The 18,417-nt window shown below is 39.4% G+C and overlaps 1 protein-coding gene across 1 annotated transcript in view; it reads right to left on the reverse strand.

Moving 5' to 3' along the window:
- The window catches only part of LOC120769521 (homeotic protein female sterile), a 57,563-nt gene that overhangs the window by 24,406 nt on the left and 14,740 nt on the right, over nucleotides 1-18,417 (reverse strand). The gene's annotated exons all lie outside the window — the stretch shown is intronic.

Consider the following 18,417-nt stretch of genomic DNA (forward strand, 5'->3'; position numbering starts at 1 on the left):
TGTATCCATGCAAGTGTTTGCAACAACAATAACAAAAATTATTTACAACAACAAACTCGATTATCTTTGCCGCGATGACGCCAAAACAAAAGTGTGGCAAGCAGCGCAAGCGTGCTGCACACACACTCTCACACACTTGCGGAAAACATCGTGCATGAGATCTGCTATAACGCTTTACTGTCACTGTAGCCTACATAGTTGCGTCATTGTCTCTACAGACGTCTGTCCGCCAGCAGGCAGTCATGGTGTGCCACAATTTGCGGCACGCAATGAATTGGAATGCATTGAGTGAAAAGTGCAAAGCCTAGTGGCTGCATGCAACTGGCTGCAATCACCCACACACACAGTCGCATACAAGCTTATGCAAATGATGTGGCACGCGAGTCTGGCTCACAAGACACATGCACGCCAGCCAACAAACGCTCATGCTCATTTGGACATAATCATGCATACATTTATGCGGAGCAGCAGCCATAATTGTCTGCCTCCATATCTGCATGCGTGTGTGTGTGTGCATTATTAACTGGCACAATTTGTGTAGTTAATACGCTGTAGCAGCGTCGGCTACTAAATGCTTGTTGCAAGTCAAATGTGGCCTGCCACACACGTACATAGTGGCCTGGTGGTCGCTTTCCTCTGCACTGCCATTCAGTCACATGGTTGAATCAATAACAAAACGCCATATTATGTAACAAATAATTTTCAACTCACACACACAGCTAGTGACATATAATTTGCCTGTCTGTGTGTTGGTAAATATTTATTCATTGCAATATTGTATGTTTGGCCAATAATTAAACGATTTGGAATTGTTGCAAAGTGTCCATTACAATTAAATGGCTGACTAATAAGTCGTAAACATGCGGCGTGGCAGAATGCAGTACAAGTATGTATGTGTGTAGGTACCGGATTAGTTGTAAGTTGGGGACGCTTGAAAGATAGTTGTTAGAAAAGTGTCACACGCAAGTTCAAGGTCATTTGAAGCTGCTCAGCTGCCCGCTAAGTATGGCAGGACGATATTATAATGCGAATATGGAGAGCAAACTGTATATTGAAAGCGGTTATATTTTGGTTATATTACGGTTATTTTGCGGTGATATTTGGTTATATTGCGATTATATTTCAGCTATATTACGGCCATATATCGGTTATATTGCGGTTATTTTACGGTTTTATTAAAATTTATTTAAGGTATAATAGATATAAATACATTGTTTCGTCAATAGATTATTTCAGCGGTAAAAATATAAGATTATAATATGCATGTATGGTATGTAGCGTTAGAAACATAATTACTCCATACTAAAACAACCTTATTTTAATTCCATTGGTTCAGATCTAGTCAACAGCTGACTAATATCCGAGGAGTTTTATTCCATCAGGATAATGCCAGTTCACACAACACACAAGCAAGTACCTCAAGTAGTTTTTGATTGGGAAGTTCTTATGTAGGTAGTCAGGCGGCTAATGATTACAATAGTCAATTTGAGACTGCGATGTTGGAAACTGTTTCTTTTAGAAGTTAAGAGTCTCCGTAGAGAAAGTAGGGGAAATGGTTGTATTTGATGGAAGTAAGACTTGCGGACTTACTTTCTTAGAGGCAGGAGAGCGGAAAACCGTATGCTCATGAATAAAAGAATAGAAAAAGAATTTATTTACCCTTATGGGTACAGACAGAGTTTTAAGTGTAGGTAGATTAAACTGTAAATTATCAATTTCATTTCTGACGAAACCTCCTTTTCTATTTGTGGCAAAAAAAGTAAAAAGTTTGATTTTGTTTCCGATACCATAAGGTTTCAAACACAACACTATTCCATGTCTTCATATCTAAAAAGAACAAAAGAAACCACTAAAGCTGGATGGGAGAGTTTGAGTAACGATGAGGCTGTCCGGAATTATCCACATGCCTTGTGATCCTATCTTAGAACGTCAGGATTTCTCTGGATTTTTTAATAGTGTTTGGTCAAACTCATGACATTTTCACAATATTTAGCAGGAATCAAGACTAGTGAGAACCATAAAATTATGCTTCTTTAGGAAGTTAATAAGTCACGTAAGCGACGAAATTGATTTGTGTTAAGCTTGCAGTCCAAAAACCAGCGCAAATTGAAATTTTTTGTCAAATAAATAAATGTAGAAAATTTTATAAATGAAAAATTTATTGGGGTTGGCACCCTTTTCGAAATCACATTTAGATAAAATTGCTTAACTTTCTAACACTTGCTAACTAACTAAGTCTGAATAGGCAGTTTCGTATATAAATATATATTATTAAATTAAATTTATAGAAAAATGCATTAGAGCATTATGGGAGTAACTTTCTTTGAAAAATGTTAAATGTTAAAATGTATAGCTTCAAATATTTTTAAAAAATGTTACCACCTGTTAGTAAAAGTTTAAATTTCAATCAATTGTGTAGGATGTATTATTACAATATATTGTGTTCTTAGGGTGGCCATCAAGCCAAAATGGTTTAAAAACATAGTAAAATATAACTTTGAGAGAAAGTGTTGCCAACTGTTTGTAAAATTTTAGTTCAATAAATTGTATAACATCAATTATAACATTGTATTAAATATTTAGAATCACTGTTAAACTAGTGTGACTTAAGACGACTTAACTTTGGAAAATGTTGCCACCAGTTTAAAATTTTGCAAACAGTAAATATTACGAAAAATAACATTTTTTAAAAATACGTCAAAATATTAAGTAATAAAAATTTTCTCTCAGTAACAGTTCAACGTAGTTTTGGGAAATGCTGCCACCTGTTTAAAATTTAAATATTATTAAACAATCTAGATTTTGTAATAAAAACATAGAACTTTTAAAAATTTAAAGCATTTCTGTCAGTGATAGTTAAATAAATACTTAAATACTTAAATTTGGGAGACGTTGCCACCTGTTTAAAATTTTGTAAAGAGTGAAAATTAATAAAATATTACGATTTGTAAAAAACGTCAAAATATAATAAAAAAAAAAATTCGCTCAATGACAGTTAAACTTTGGGAATTGCTGCCACCTCTCTAAAAATTTGAAAATTTCTAAAAAATTAAATTTTGTGATTAAAACATAAAACTTTTTGAAGTAAAAAGAATTGCTTTCGGTGACAGTTAAATTAAAATTTTGAAAAGAGTAAAAATTAATAAAATATTACGCTTTGTAAAAAACGTCAAAACATTGAGATATAAAATATTTCTCTTTGAGAAATTTGAACTTGCTGAAAATGCTGCCACCTGTTGAAAATTTAAATATTACTCAAAATTATATTTTTTAACACAAAATATAAAACTTTTAGCACAAAAAAGCATTTCTCTTAGTGACAGTTAAATTTAAATTTGGAAGATGTTGCCACCTATTTAAAATTTTGAAAACACTAAATATTAGGAAAAATTAAAATTAGTAAAAAGACGTTAAAATATGTCTTTCTTAACATTAAAAATTTAGTTTGAAAAGTTCGTTGGGTACATGCTTCACCTAAACCTGTCAGTACGGTATATCAAATTTCTTTCATAGATGCACATATGGCAAAAGCATTTTTATATAAGCTATGTAGTATATACCACATCCACAAAAATATATTTTAGCGATTTTGTTCATATTTGTGATTTTTTCTATACATTTTTTTTTAAGAATTTTCAATTAATTCTGGCTTCAAAATGAAAAAATAATGGTAATAATAAATAAAAATGAAATAAAGCGATACAAAAAAACGTGTTTTACATTTTTAATGAATTTTAAAATATTTCGCCTGTGTAATCAGAAAAATTATGTATTAGTTTTATTTAGCCTGTATACAAAGTGCATAGATATGTATAAAAACCGAAATGTTTTATATTTATTATCATTTTCATAAAAAAATTAATTTAAAAAAATTTAAAAAACTTCTTTACTCAAAATATGCACAGAATATTTGTTTTGATGTTTTTTACAAATCACTAGCAGCGCTAAAACGAGGCGCAGCTGTGTGCCTTTTTGAAACACTAAAAAATATTTACATATACACTTTGAGCCCCCATTATTTGACTGACTATGTGTGCACAAGGGCATAATATGCATTTTCAGATAAAAATCAATGGAAATATGCATTAAAAAAGTCCGTTACAAATAGTACAATTTTTGGTACGAAAAAAGTATTGTTTTTTGCGGAAAAAGTAAATCCGACAATTTTGACGCGATCGTTTTTCAACACCCAAAAATACTAAAACAAAAAATGTTTGACAGGACACGCGTAGTCAGAATTTTTATATATTTCCTATACTTTTCGAATTTTTTCAGAGCATTTGCTGCTACAAAACTCAAAAACAACACGAACAAAAGACATTGCATACAAAATATATATAGAAAAAATCAACATGTGTGTAGAGAGTACTTGCGCACCCCTGACTCACACACACTTTTTGTACGAAAACAAAAAAAAAATACTTAACGCACCGAAAATCTATAAAACTAAATTTTATTGGAAATGCTGCGGCGCCAAAAAGAATTGCTGCGGCGCGAGTTGGGCTGTGGCTGGTCGCCACCAACAGTTTCCAGGGGTACAAAAGCGCACGCCAGGGGTGTGTACATATGTATGTAGGTGCGCTGGTGTCGTTGGGGCCTTGCTATTGGTATGAGCTACTTTTTGTGTAGGTCTAATAATTCCAGCCATCGCAGTTATGTTCAAAATTCAATTCCAGTTGTTTATTCGGCTGTTTGGATGTTTGGCTGTTTGGCTGTTCGGTTGATGGGCTTCATGCTTGAATTGTTGAATCGCACTGAAGGGCTTAAAGTAACACCCTGCATATGGATTTGCGTGACAAGCAGGGGTGCAGTAGGGTACGCAGCTGTGACAGCATAGGCCGTTGAACTCTGGAGTTTGTGTGTAGGGAAAGTTATTTTATGTGGCACCCAAAGAAAGTGTGGTAATATTGCGCACTTCAAATTTAAACCCAAATATTTTATTTAATTTTCATACAAAAAGTAAAAGTAAAGACTTCGATTACACCGCAGCTGTTATACTTTCCACAAATAAAATAGTTTTTAATACAATGACTTGATTTTGAGCATTCAGTTATGATAGCTATCTGCTATACTTATCCGATCTGAATAACTGATTTGGAAATGTTGGCGCTATCTTTGGCAATTATCTACGCTGAATTTCATGAAGATATCTTAACAAATAAAAAAGTTTTCTATACAATCCTTTTATTCCGATCGCTCAGTTTGTATGACAGCTTTATCTTATAATGGACCAATATCGGCAGTTCCGATAAATAAGCAGCTTCTTGGAAAGAAAACAACGTGTGCAAAATTGCGTCTCCATATCTCCAAAGGTGAGGGCTAGTTCACATATAAATAAAGATGTTGACGGAGGCCATGGCTTAATCGATACAGCTCGTCACTTATATATTGTATATCTTTTATAAGGTGTCTGACGTTTAATTTGTTTCATGAGAGAGCTCTCGATTATCCCAAGAATCAATCACTGGATGATATATTGTCTAAGTTCTTAAAAATTAGACTCTAGTTGGTGAGAAGCAGCAACCTTATAACTTCCTTGAAGGAATCATTCATTATCATGGTCATTTATATACACACATTAAGTCTTTGCACTCCCTCTGAATTAGAATTTGGCTCTGAACATATTAGTCGATCTTAAGGCCACTTAGTTTAGGTTAGGTTAAGTTATTTTGGTAAGCTAAGGACCCAGCTATAGAGTAGTTTTACTCGTTTTCTATATCAGATAGAGTGTCCTAACGAAGTCCATGAGGGTAGTCATCCTTTAGGGTGCTTGTTTTTGGCGCGAATTTCAACAGACTCTGTGGCCTTACTAACGATATCTCTTCCAGTTTCCCATACCGTGTGACCTCCAAATGCTTATAGTGAAGGCTTGCCAATGCCGAGTAGGTGCACCGGAGAAGCTCAGTTGTTTTCCTGGTGTATTGATCTCGGCATTTTCTGTAGTCTTCTCGATCTGTCAGTCCATACTAGAGACGTGTGGCGCCACCATACTGTAACCAAAAATATTCCAATTATGTTCCTGTAGCCTTTTCAATCGAGTGATAGTAAGAACTTTGTTTATTTCCGAACCACCGTTTTACACATGACTTTGCAGTTTTGTACACTCTAGATCGTGCCACTGCACTTTGATTTACCTTGTCCTGTTCCTGCCCAGATCGTCCAATAGACTCCAATAGATCACCGAATAGACAATGTATGAGTTTTCCAATATCGAACGAGTTTTTGGATGATAGCTGTATACCACTTTTGCAAATCTCGTCCACTATTTATGCCTTTACGACCTGGCACCCAGAAATAAAGTCGCTTTTTTATGGCGACACTCTCCACTGTTGCTCGGCTTTCCTTGTTGCTTGACTGTCCACTAACATCTGGAGTTGTCTACTGATACATTTGAGGCTATCTACGTAGCAAAGACCTCTACTTAAATATCTTGCAGCAGCCTGGCAGCTTAAAAAGCCGGTTTAAGTCTAACTCTGAACAGTGTTTCCCCGCACCAACTCCGTCCTCCATTTTCGAAACATCTTAAGATCACTGCTTTTTCAGAAATGGAGAGTAGCTCCAACAGCCTTTTAATACCAGACGAGATCTAAAATCGGACGACTCCTTATCACTCAATCGAACAATATATTTCTCCTAGGGTCCTTATTCTTGTTAAATTTTCCATCTACAAGCCTTTAGTAAGAAGTTGGAAAGAGATCAACTTTCAAACTTTCAGAAAATGATATCTAACTTGGAATTGCGTTGATGGGACCACTGGTAGTAGCAGGGGAAAGGAAAAGGTAGTTGAGGGAGCTAAATTTGAAACGTTAAGCATTGGGAAAGGAAAAGCAGTTGCGAATATAAAAATTGAGAGGTTACAGAGAAAAATTATCTTTCTATTTTAATCAGCCATCCTCATTTGCATAAACATGTTGGGATAGGCTTGTAGGAAGGAGTGGAATGTCTAGGAGCATTTTAAGACACCCACCTACACCTTTCAAGCACAACGATACAATCGGAAACATTTTTAAAAAACTCTTCAAGCATGTGTTTGTCAAGTTCGTGAAGGTGAAAACGTCAGAGCAATAGTGGGGGAAAATGATAACTGTCAGTGGGGACTCTGAACTTTGCACGACTCTAACGCAACCCACAAATGTCAAAGTGTAGAAGCACACACTTTTTAACTGTACATATGAACGTATGAGCACAAACTCATCGAATAAGTAAGAGTATGAGACATAAACAACAAACATACTGAGAACCTCACAGATGCCATGCAGTGGCATCAACATACTTGGGTGCGCAGACAAATTTTCCACGTCCCTAAGTCGCTAATGTGCCACGCATTTTTTTCTAAACACAAAAAATGCTAGAGAAAAGAGAAATTACAAAAATGGGACAAATACATTACAAGAACTGCAGGAGAAGGACGGCCAGAATGGGAAGGTAGGTGCTCAGCATGTTTGTGGTATGGCGGCTAACCTTTTAAAAACATTTACCATCCTTGGTTTTGCCACGTTTTTATTTTTCTCTGCTTGTTGTTGCTGTAACAGCTACGGTGAAAAGTTTTGCTGCCAGTAGTCACGTCCAGGATGGGCCATGGGACGGTTTGCTTTCGAGCTGTGCATTCATGATAATGTACTGATGTGTGATTAACAACGACACTGCAAGCAAGTAGCTCCGAGAAGTTTCCATTGGAAGGTTTGCGATATATGCATAGAGATCCTCATCTACGTTGGAGTCTATGAGAAGCTTATATTATTAAAACTTACTGGAAATGGTTCGATACTGATGATCGCATGGCGGAAGAATCATCAGACTTCGGAGAATCTTAGCTGGAACTAAGGGACTCAAGGCTTTACTTTCATTTCTCAAAGTCAACAAATAATATTTGATTTTAGTTTCGCAGTTTTACTAATAAATGGGTGTGTATGTAGGTTCTTTAGCGATATTAGTAGTGTGAAAAAAGAGTAGTAACTGGTCACAATTATACTCCCACCAACATGCAGTTTATTCAAAATAGGACCTCACTATACCACAAACCAGACTAACCCCGCACAAACCTAGTCTTTGGGGAAATTTTTCACCCCACTTCAAAACCATTCAAGCATAGCGAAGCCTTGGTTAGCGAAACACAAACGGGAGTAGCGAAAAAGACAAAAAAATGCCAATGAAATAAGGAGTAACTTGTGCCGACTGCTGAAGGACAACAAGGCAAAGAAACGCCGCAGCGGAACACGAACATGGGTGCGTCGCCAAAGCGTTGAAGCTGGCGCCGTAATGTATGCCTCACCCCCTTCTTGAGACTAATGATCCACTGCTACGCCACCTACTTCCATCATCTACCATTGCACAGCCATAAACAGAGACTAATTCCAGCGACGAACCACAACGGGACCGCGTAGCTATGGTACTAAATGCAACAGTGCGGACAGATGGAGATGACGTAGATTCATAGAAAAGCACCGGGCTACGGCGCAGCGTTATGCCAAATGAAAAAATATTATAATTTGTATTGGGGAAACTTTCGTGCGGGTTGTAGGGTGCGGCTTGGCGCAAAAGTTTAACGCCTATGCGCGACAATGATGAAGGCGCTGCAGAAAACCAAAAAAAAAAAAAATTCGGAGGATAGAGACAAGCGTGGTGGTAGTAATAGAGCTGGCCAACTAGTGCTGTTTCGTCGAAATTTTATGCGTGTGGCTATTCTTGCGATGCCTTATGATTTCGTTTGTTGTATTGTCGCAATGGTATAATTCATCAGTTTGCTTGTAGAACATTTTCGTCTAGTATTCAAGTCGTCTCTTTTGCAATAAAATATGACCTTACATACATGTTGTTCTTTAAACTTGAGCTTATATACATAAATTTTCCATTCCATCGAACAAGTATTCACATAGCTCAAATCTATAAACAGTGTAAGTATATGTATACAATATTTAAATCACCATTGTGGATTTTCATATTGATTTTAGTTTTTTGCAGATTCAAAAATTTCTTCAAAAAAATTTGTTCTTATTTCCCATAACCGATCACTCAAAATTTCGTCAGTTTCGTTCGCTAAAGAAATTCATATGTGATTCTTAACCATCTTATATAAAATATTGTACAATACCTAGTTCTTAAGGGACGTGAATAACGGCAGACCCATAAAGTAACACCTCCCATCAACCACGATGAAAATAAATCGAAAAACTACGATATCGTTGAAAATATTGCAGAAGCGTTGTGGATAGTCTACTTTATTACGAACACAAGTATTTGACCGCCATAAAGCATTCAGTGAAAGTAGTGAAGTCATCGAAAACTTATCACGTGAGTTTCGGCCATTTTCCTCTGTTAATGAAGATAACACCGATTAATTGAAAAGAAGAGTGGTTTGGCATTAGAAAGTTAGCAGAGCATCTCATAATCTTTCATGGATCGACTCAACACGTTTTGGCTAACGCTTTGGGTATAAAACTGGTGTATCATTTCCGTTATGCCATCAATGAAGTATAGTTGTAAACTTTCTTTGGAGGAATCATAAGTCTTTAAAAGAGTTTGGTTATACCAAATGTCTGCGTCTAATCGATCTTATGAAGGAAATTTCGCGTGTTGATAAGATATTTCAGCAAATACTGTTAAAGGTTTCGACTGGTTAACATTACTTGGATTCTTCTCCAGGAGATCAACCATTGAAAAGTGGTTTCTCAAGTTTGAATGATTCGAGAGTAGTTGATGATTTGGGGCAGTGTTTGGATCCGATTTTTTGTATCGCTTTGTGACAATGGATGTATCAAGGTCTCATCATTTCACTCCGAAGTCCAATCGATGGTCGTCTGAGTGGACAGCACACGAAGAACCCGCTCCAAAGCAACTGGCTGAAAAGGTTGTGATGTCTGTCAAGTCATAATTTTCATTGACTACCTTTGAAAAGGAAGAACCATAAACAGCGACTATTACATAACGTTATTGGATCATTTGAAATACGAAATCGTCGAAAAAGGTTCGCGAAAAAAGTGCGGTTTCAGCACGACAATACACCGTGTCACAAGTCAGTGAAAACGATGGCAAAAATCCATGAATTGGGCTTTGTATTGGTTCTGCATTCCCCGTGATCTCCAGATCTGGCCTTCAGTTTACTATTTACTGTTCTCAGATCACAAAAGTATACTCGATGCGAAGAAATTTTCGTCGAATGAACAGGTGATAGCAGAAGCTGAGCTCGAAGCAAATGACAAATCGCACTACAAGAAAGGTATCGAAAAGTTTAAGCGTCGTTATAATCAGCGTATCGCCCTTGAAGGGAACTATATTAAATAAAAAAACGAATTTTGCAAAAGAAATACATATGTTGTATTATAGTTGGGCGAGAAGTTTTCAATTGATCTGTTAATAATATTTCATATGTTAATATATTTTATAGCGAGATAAGATCAATTTTCGAGATTCTGATGTGAACTATATTTTAAAGAGGACACAGCGCATCGTTTAGACCAAATAGTAGTCAGAAGAGACAAGGTCTGGTATATAGGGCGGGTGAAGCAAAACTTATAAGAAGCGGTTTTCCAAATATAAATTCGTTAGAAACTCTCGCGATTTATAACACATACATTGTGATACATTGCTTCAGATTTCAATATTCGGAGCGCTTGCTCGCAAGGTTAACTCTAGCCACAGTGAAATACTCATTACACTAAAAATCTTTGTCAGGATTTGCGTAGATTTATACTTTGTACATTTGCGGGTTTAAAAAGTAAATTAATCAGTGATATTCATAATTAAGTGTGATAATGTTTACTTTTTACAGATCTGCCATAACTTCTTAATGAAAGAGTATGCTCCGTTTTGCGCTCCACCGACAAGTCGAATTTAATAAAGGTCATGTGACGACTTGAAAGTTGAAAAGTTACCTTTTTCATTTTCATTAACAAGGCACAGCACGACTTTTCAGTTAAAACGAAGTGCGAAAATACAAAAAAAAATATTTGAACGGTACTTTTAGCGATTTTTTAAGACCCAAAAGCCCCTACCCTACATATCACTTCTCCGCAATTTACAATTCCACCTCTTTTCATGCTTTTATCTCATTCATATACAGACCTTTTTCTCTGTGCACAATTTTTTCGCATCAAATCCCTTTTCATTTTGTTACAAGTCATCTGTCTGCTAGAACGCTTATCTTCCAAAGGACCAGAAAACTTTCTACGCTCAAACGAGGCACACTACGACTCATATGCTTGCGACCGTACAAGTATGTGTATGCGCCTGTATGTGAGTTAGAGTGGGTGTTTAGAGAGTGCCAACTGGGAGTGAGGGCCTTGGTAGAGGAGCATTTTTATCTGTTTAGCGACTGTTGGCTGTCCCTGTCAGGGACGATGATGACGACAGCGGCTATGTTGGCGCTTGGTCAGATGGGGTCACAACGAGTTGGAACGCACACAATGCATGGAACCTTTTTTCGGCATTTATGCCCGAGATGGTAGTGTTGTAAAACGAATGGCAGGGAATGCGGGTAAGCAGGCAGGCTGCCAGGCAAGAAGGAAGGAAGTATGGTAGCAGAAAAGAAAGGTTAAGTCAAGGAGGCACATCATTTTGCAACCGAAAAGGGATAAAAACTTTCTTGCTTTGGCGCGCGGCAAATGTGAAAATGGATAGCAAAGCGGCGCTGAATACTATACGGCGAAGGGTTTGGGACACTCAGGCCACACAAATGCCGACAAACAGGCGTTAGAGATTGACATGAATTGATGTGGGTTGCGCTGTGTGTGCGCGTGTGTGTAAATGGTGAGTGTGTAGCTCACGAGGCGCCAATACAGAAAAAAATTGTAAAATGGAAAAGACGGAATGGAAAACACATAAAAAGTACGCAATGTCTAACAAACATACCTGGATAGCTAAGCAAGGAGCTTGCCGACACACACACATACACACGTATGTGCAAGGGGCACAGAAAATACACTTCGAGCGGCGGACAACGCCAACATCATTCACAAACCGGATAGCAACGAATTGGTGGATTGTCTGCTGCTGGAGAGGTAGCATACAAAATCGTAAAAGCAAAAGCTAAAGCAAAAAAAACGAAACATATAAATATGAGAAGCTCATGTATGTGCTCGTACGTACACCCCCGCCGCCGTACTTGCAACAATGTGTGGCTGCAACATTTTGTAGCAATAAATATGTACAAAAGTCGCGCGCTAGCAACTCGGCGGCGGCGATGATGATGATGACGGCAGCGCAGGAAAAATAAAACACCGAGTAATGGGAAAAAAGTCGAAATTAGAAGTCAGTGGTTAAGCATCAGTACCCGAGCAGCAGCGGCAGTCGGAGGCGTGTGAGCTGTTGTGTGGCAGGAAAAAGTAATAAAATCACAAGACAAACTTTCGACTGCACTGTCGAGACGTGGTACATTGCGACGCCGACAGCGCTTTGGCTATTGCAGTCGTCTTCAATGGCGTCACGACCACTCTACTCAAGCGCAAGCTTGACTTCCCTTTCTCAACGTCAACGCGCGGGCTAGTCAGCTCTTCATCAACAACATTGTAAGCGCGCAAATGAATGCTAGATTCGACTATGAATATGTATAAGCGCTTGGAGGTACAAAAAATGTGGATTCGCTGATAAAAAAGGGGGTTCGGCGCGTTACCGTCTAGTTTTACAGTGTAGTCATTGCCAGCGAACCGGTAAGAGATTATTTGCAGAGTAATCAGAAGAAACGGTATTTATAATAAGCTTAACGGTACTTGATGTATCCATAAGTAGTAGGGAATGTAGTACAAGGAAAATAGAAGCAAATCTAACTATTTTTGAGTTTAGTTGTAGTGTATAAGACTTACATGACTTCCTGGAAGCTTGAATATGATATACCAAAACTGAAAGTTCAAATGTGATATCCCAAAATTGTCTGACGTGAAGATTTGAACTGACTTAAGACTCAGGCTGCCTAAGGAAAACCGCAGCCGGACACTTTTGGTCGATCGAATATGATATCCCAAAGCTGAAACCTCAAATATGATATCCCAAATTTGCGGGACATAAGGATTTGAACCGATTTAGAACTCAGATTGCCTAGGGAAGACCGCAGGCAGACAATTCCTGCTTTTCTTAACTTCAGATTTGCGTTAATCAAGAATGAATCCATGAATATCTCAGTACGGGTTACCCATTGGACATTCCCGGACCATACAGACTTTAGAGACCTCCAAGCTCATCAGAAGACGCGAGCTAAGTATTTATAAAGCGTCTGACAACGGTAACCATTTAGCTGCGGGATAGAGACCGGACTCCTTCAAATATCATCTATTACGTGGAAGATTTCACTTGCCTTCTCGAAACCAAACTCTTTTATATATATTTGTATCTGGCAACGATCGAAAACGGAAATGCTTCGTAGCCCCTTAGCGAAACTAAAATTCGTCTTTTGACGTCAAACTCCTCAACTACAAATCTTAAGAAGCGCACACGTCCTATAATCCATATTTTTGTTTTATGAAAGCATTTCAAAATGATAAGCGAAAAAAGCTAAACTTCGCCGCAGCCAACCGGCATTGACATGTGCCAATAACGCGCTGGCGAATGGGGCACAATCAAAAGGGGTTCGTTCCCCTTCCTCCACCAAGCAACACCGCATTTGCAACTAGTATACAGTGCGGTTACCGCAGTTAGTTATTATTGTTCCAGGAATTGGGTGTGCTTGCAGCGACTAGAGACATTTGGCACACGGAACGCGACGTGAACGACTAACCAGCGCATAGAGCAGCCACGGAAGGTCGTTGGAGGGAAGAAATAAAATGGAAAAAATGTTGCCAAACATGCCAACTGCACGTCTCTAGCTCTAACAAACAATGTCCGGCCACTACTTGTAGCCGCGTGTGTCGGCGAGTGAGCGCTTAGTTATGGCGACTCAACTCGACTCGACTCGACTCGAAAGAAGGCAAGGCAACCATTAAGCATGCCACAAGCGCACAGCCACTGCAGCAATGGTCAAAGGGCGGGCGCGCGGGCGGACAAATGGATAGAGGGTTAGACAGACAGACGGACGCATCAAAGACAAGACTTGGCGATGTTGCCGACGCTAGCGCTGGTGCACACCCCGATGTGAATGTAACGATAAACGGATAAATAAGGAAAACGCAAAGTTGCTTTGCGGGTGGAGAAGGGGTGCCGTGGCTTAGTTAAGGGACCGACACCAGCAAAGTTGTAGACACACTGTTGCCTTGGCGTTAGCTGGCGTATTTTTTCATTACTTTACTACTCGGTGCTCGCTTTTTTTATGTTGCAATGTGCAGCTAAGCGAAAATGTTGCACAGTCGACGGTTCGGTGCAGTTGTAGGACAAGGAATGTGGCTGCGAACGAACTAAATTCTGCGCTGTACAGCGCACTAGCGAAATGCCGCCCACACAACTTTGTAGCGACTGGCGCTGCAACGAATGCGCTTGCAGTCTTCACACACTTGCCACAGCCTAAGCCAAAAGGGTGATGGCGGTGCAAACGTATTTGGAGGACATGCACCACATACATACGTAGAGACCTGCTCCCACTAAAACGGCGTAAGTTTTGTGCGCTGGGGTTAGTGTTTTCGAGACTGAGCGTGTTGATGAGTTGAACTTCAGTAGAAAGGAAAAAAAAATATAAAAAGGGAAACAAGAAAAAATGGGGTAGAAAATTATTGCTTTTGCCCCATTGCCAACAATGGCAAAGGAGTGGAAAGAAATAAGCATCAGGCAGCCATTGTGGTGGAGGAAGAGAATTTTTGATTAAAAGTATGCAGTCTTCGAGTTGCCAACAACGAAAATTACAATAGCAGCTATCAAGGAAAACCCTCTTCCAACAAGTGGCCGCATGCAAGGGGGGGACACAAATGAAGAAGTTAGAATTTAGTGATGAATATAATGGTGCACCATGTACGATTGGCTTGCGCACCAGCGGAGGATTGGCCACATACGCAAGCTATAAAAAATAGAAAGCCATGTACGTCCCCACTCCGTTAGCGTTTAGTATGTCAGCAGCCCCGAGCGAACTTTTAATGTACTAAAGTGCACAGTTCACTATAAAATATCACTTTACTACATTGTTAACCGGGGGTCCAGCTGCGTGAGGGGGTGTAGTGCGGCTTATTGCACACATGTTCAGCTGCCAATACAAGTTGCTTTGTAAAATGAGTGACTAAGCACAATTCTTAGACGAACTCATAACGAAATCCAACCGCCGTCGCTGCTAATCTCCAAAAGTTGTCAAACCAACAGTGGTACTCAAACCTCTCTCCTCTATCTTAATTAAAAAATCATCGCCAAATATTAACCAAAGCCTCCTTCTCGCTTTTAGTTCTTCAGCCTTATCATTTATAGCTTTGTTTTCTCTACATTCTTCTTCTTCTTTTGTTACTTTTCCATTTTGCGTAAATTTTTTTCTCGTTCGTTTTGGTTTCACATTCCCTCTTGTTGGTCTAATGCGCGGATTATTACAGTCACTCAACCATCACTTGAGATTGTTTCGGTATCCCTAAGTGCTCGTTCCCTTTTCGTTGCCTTTGTCAGTTTTGCTTTTCGACCACATCTGAGCTCGTTAACTGACTATTGTCAGTTCTTGTGTAGCCGTCTTTTTGCTTGCAGTCACGCAGTCTAACCATTGATTAAATCATTTCGAAGTTTCTGTGTTGAACTCAAGCAACTGAGAAAAGGGTTTCTTTAATTGTTGTAGTTGTACGAGTACAGGTCTCTCTTACTAAACATTTGCCGAGCTCTTTATGTTTGAGTTAAGTGAAGGATCAGTGTTGCGACAAAAAATTATTTATCGTGAAGCCAGGAGTAGTTCCACTTGGACTGCTAGAGATTCTGGTCCATTGTAAAGCTGCCCTAAACTCCAAGTTTTGGAGTAAAAAGACCTTCGCATATCGACAACTGCCACAAATTTATTGTAAATTCCAATCAATTCACCGGGTTCATAAAAAGTAGGGCAACCGAGATGTTTCAAGCTTAATCCGGACACTTTATTTGACAAGTTGATGCATCCTTTCTTTAGGCTCAGTCTTGCTAAGACTTAGCAGCTCTATAAATCTTTTCCGTTCCACTCTGCGCCAGAAGACTTTCTCCACCCCACAAGTGTTGGTCCAGCGCCCATGTGCACGTAGAGAGGGAAACTCTGCACTTTCCTATTATTTTGGATTTGGGTATGAGTGCTTTTTTTACGACCTTATCGCCTTTACAATTTCCGATGATTTCACTGTGGCCAGGCGCCCAGACAAAGTTATTATCGAAGAATTGGCTTGATGTTGCTGCTAGTAAGGTCATGCTCTCCTTGATTAGCACTCACTCTCAGCGAGCTCAATGCCCTTACTAGCACCTCTGCTATCGGGCTGTATGAATACCTCCCTACCTGAACTTTAGGAATATTAATATTCTTCGTGAAATTAGTGTTTTGGGGTTCAAACATTTAGAGGCAGTCAGATATTGTATTCTTAAAATTGTTTACTTTCGGATTTCTTCAATTTTCGGCATAAATAGGCACAACGCTTCTTCTGTATCGAAGTACTAGGCATTTGACGAGTGCACGAAAACAGTGGAAACTCTGTTCGTTCCCATTCTGATGGATTTGGGTATGTGTTATATGTTATATTTCATACATGTATTAGGTAATTGATTCCTAATTGTATAGATCTCAAGGTTTTTGTTCAGGGTCCTCACGCCTTGGTACATTATGTTACTTCTGTTTCATTTTGAATTTTTCTGTCCGAGTTTCATTCTCATTCGTATCCCTGTTTCATTTTGAAATGGTTTTCTTCAGGTGAGTTTCGTCCTCATTTTGCATTCCTTGATAGTATATATATTACCGGTAAGAAGAGTGCGCCTTCCGAACAGCTACACCAATAGATATTAAAACTTTTTAATAGAAAGAGGAAAAAAACATCAATGAATATGTAGCTATTTTATTTTCCCTCCATATCTTTTACAGTCCCAACTAAGTCCTTGGTTACCAAATGCAGTGAGACCGTCTTACCTCACCCTCCAATAGCTGGCAAACTGATTTCCTGATGTAACTAAGCCCCTTCAACTCCCCGTAGTGCACGTCACGACCACACTACAGCGTACTGACCAACCAACCATGGAATACTACATACTTTTCGTCTAACGGTTAATAACAGTGTCCAGCCAAAACGCTGGCGCCGTCCAACAAAGTAATGAAATTGACGAAGGGTACGCCTGAACTGGCTATACATATACGACTTGCAGCCAACATAGAGTCAGAGAAAAAATTAAATCTTCTGCCATTTCAAAAGAAATAATTTTTACCCTCAAGTTTTTGTCGAGCACACGTACAGCCACGTAAAGTTCCAACAACAAGCTGCAAAGGAGCAAAAAAAACGAAAAAAGAAACCAGAATGAAGATGGATTTGCGAAGGGCTGCTAGAAATGAGCGTTGTGGTATGGGGTGGGTCGTTGGGGAGCGGCCAAGTAATGGTCGAGTTAGAAACTGTCAGTCGGGTGCGGAATAGACAAATGGATAAAAAGACGATTACTTGGTTGGGTCTAGGGATATGGTTGCTTGTATAGCAGCATGCTGTTGTTGCTGATGTAAGTTTGGTGTGCCTTAAGCTGCCTTCACACCCACACCGGAACAGCGTCGAGTGTGCAGTGTTTCCTTTGTGCGCTTTGCTGTGCCTCGTTTGTTATTTTTCTTGCCTTGTATTGAGGCAAAGACAATAAGAAGCCTCCAACCGCCGAAAAAGTGACAATCTAATACGGTATGGAACAGTTAGAAATGTTGAAGGAACTTGACGCTATGGCGGAGTGTGTTTGTAAGTGTGTGAAGGAAGCGCGTGTTGCGAGCGGGGGCAAGAAATTCGGACTGATTGGACGGCTGTGCGCTGCTGCCCTGGCAAGACTTTGCTCACCACAGCACACAGTGTGTGTGTGTTTGTGTGTGTATGGGTGTGTTGATGAAATCAGGCCGTTGCTGTAACCTGCTCTTCAACCACACCACACCTCGCCACCTGCGCATCCAGTGTTTGGACTAAGCTTGCCACATTGATATCTGTACGGTGTGTGCGTGTGTGTGGGACGGCGTCAACTTTGTTACAATCTTGCGAAATTAAGTTCGAAGTACCCGGTAAGGGTTCGTACGGTTGCTTCGCGCCCAACGGGGCATTAGTAGCTGTGCGCGTCATAAGCCTTCTGTGCCTTCGTCAACTCGCAGTCTCGTTTTCCATTTTGAGCTTCGCTTGTTACCCTTGCGCTCACTTCCGTTATGTGGGGTGGTAGTATGTCTTGTGAGCTTTCTTGGCATGAATAGACCGCTATGTGTTTGTTGGTTGCTGCTTGTCGGCGGCAATGACAGTGTGTTTTGTAACAAACTCCGGCGTTTGCTAGCTGATGGTCAGAATAAAGGCAAGGATGACTGTTACTTGATGGGCAGCAACAAGGTTGGCGTGTGCCTTTTTGTTTGTTGTAGTCCTTTTT

This window comes from Bactrocera tryoni, chromosome 2 (assembly GCF_016617805.1).
Source record: "Bactrocera tryoni isolate S06 chromosome 2, CSIRO_BtryS06_freeze2, whole genome shotgun sequence".
Lineage (NCBI taxonomy): Eukaryota > Metazoa > Arthropoda > Insecta > Diptera > Tephritidae > Bactrocera > Bactrocera tryoni.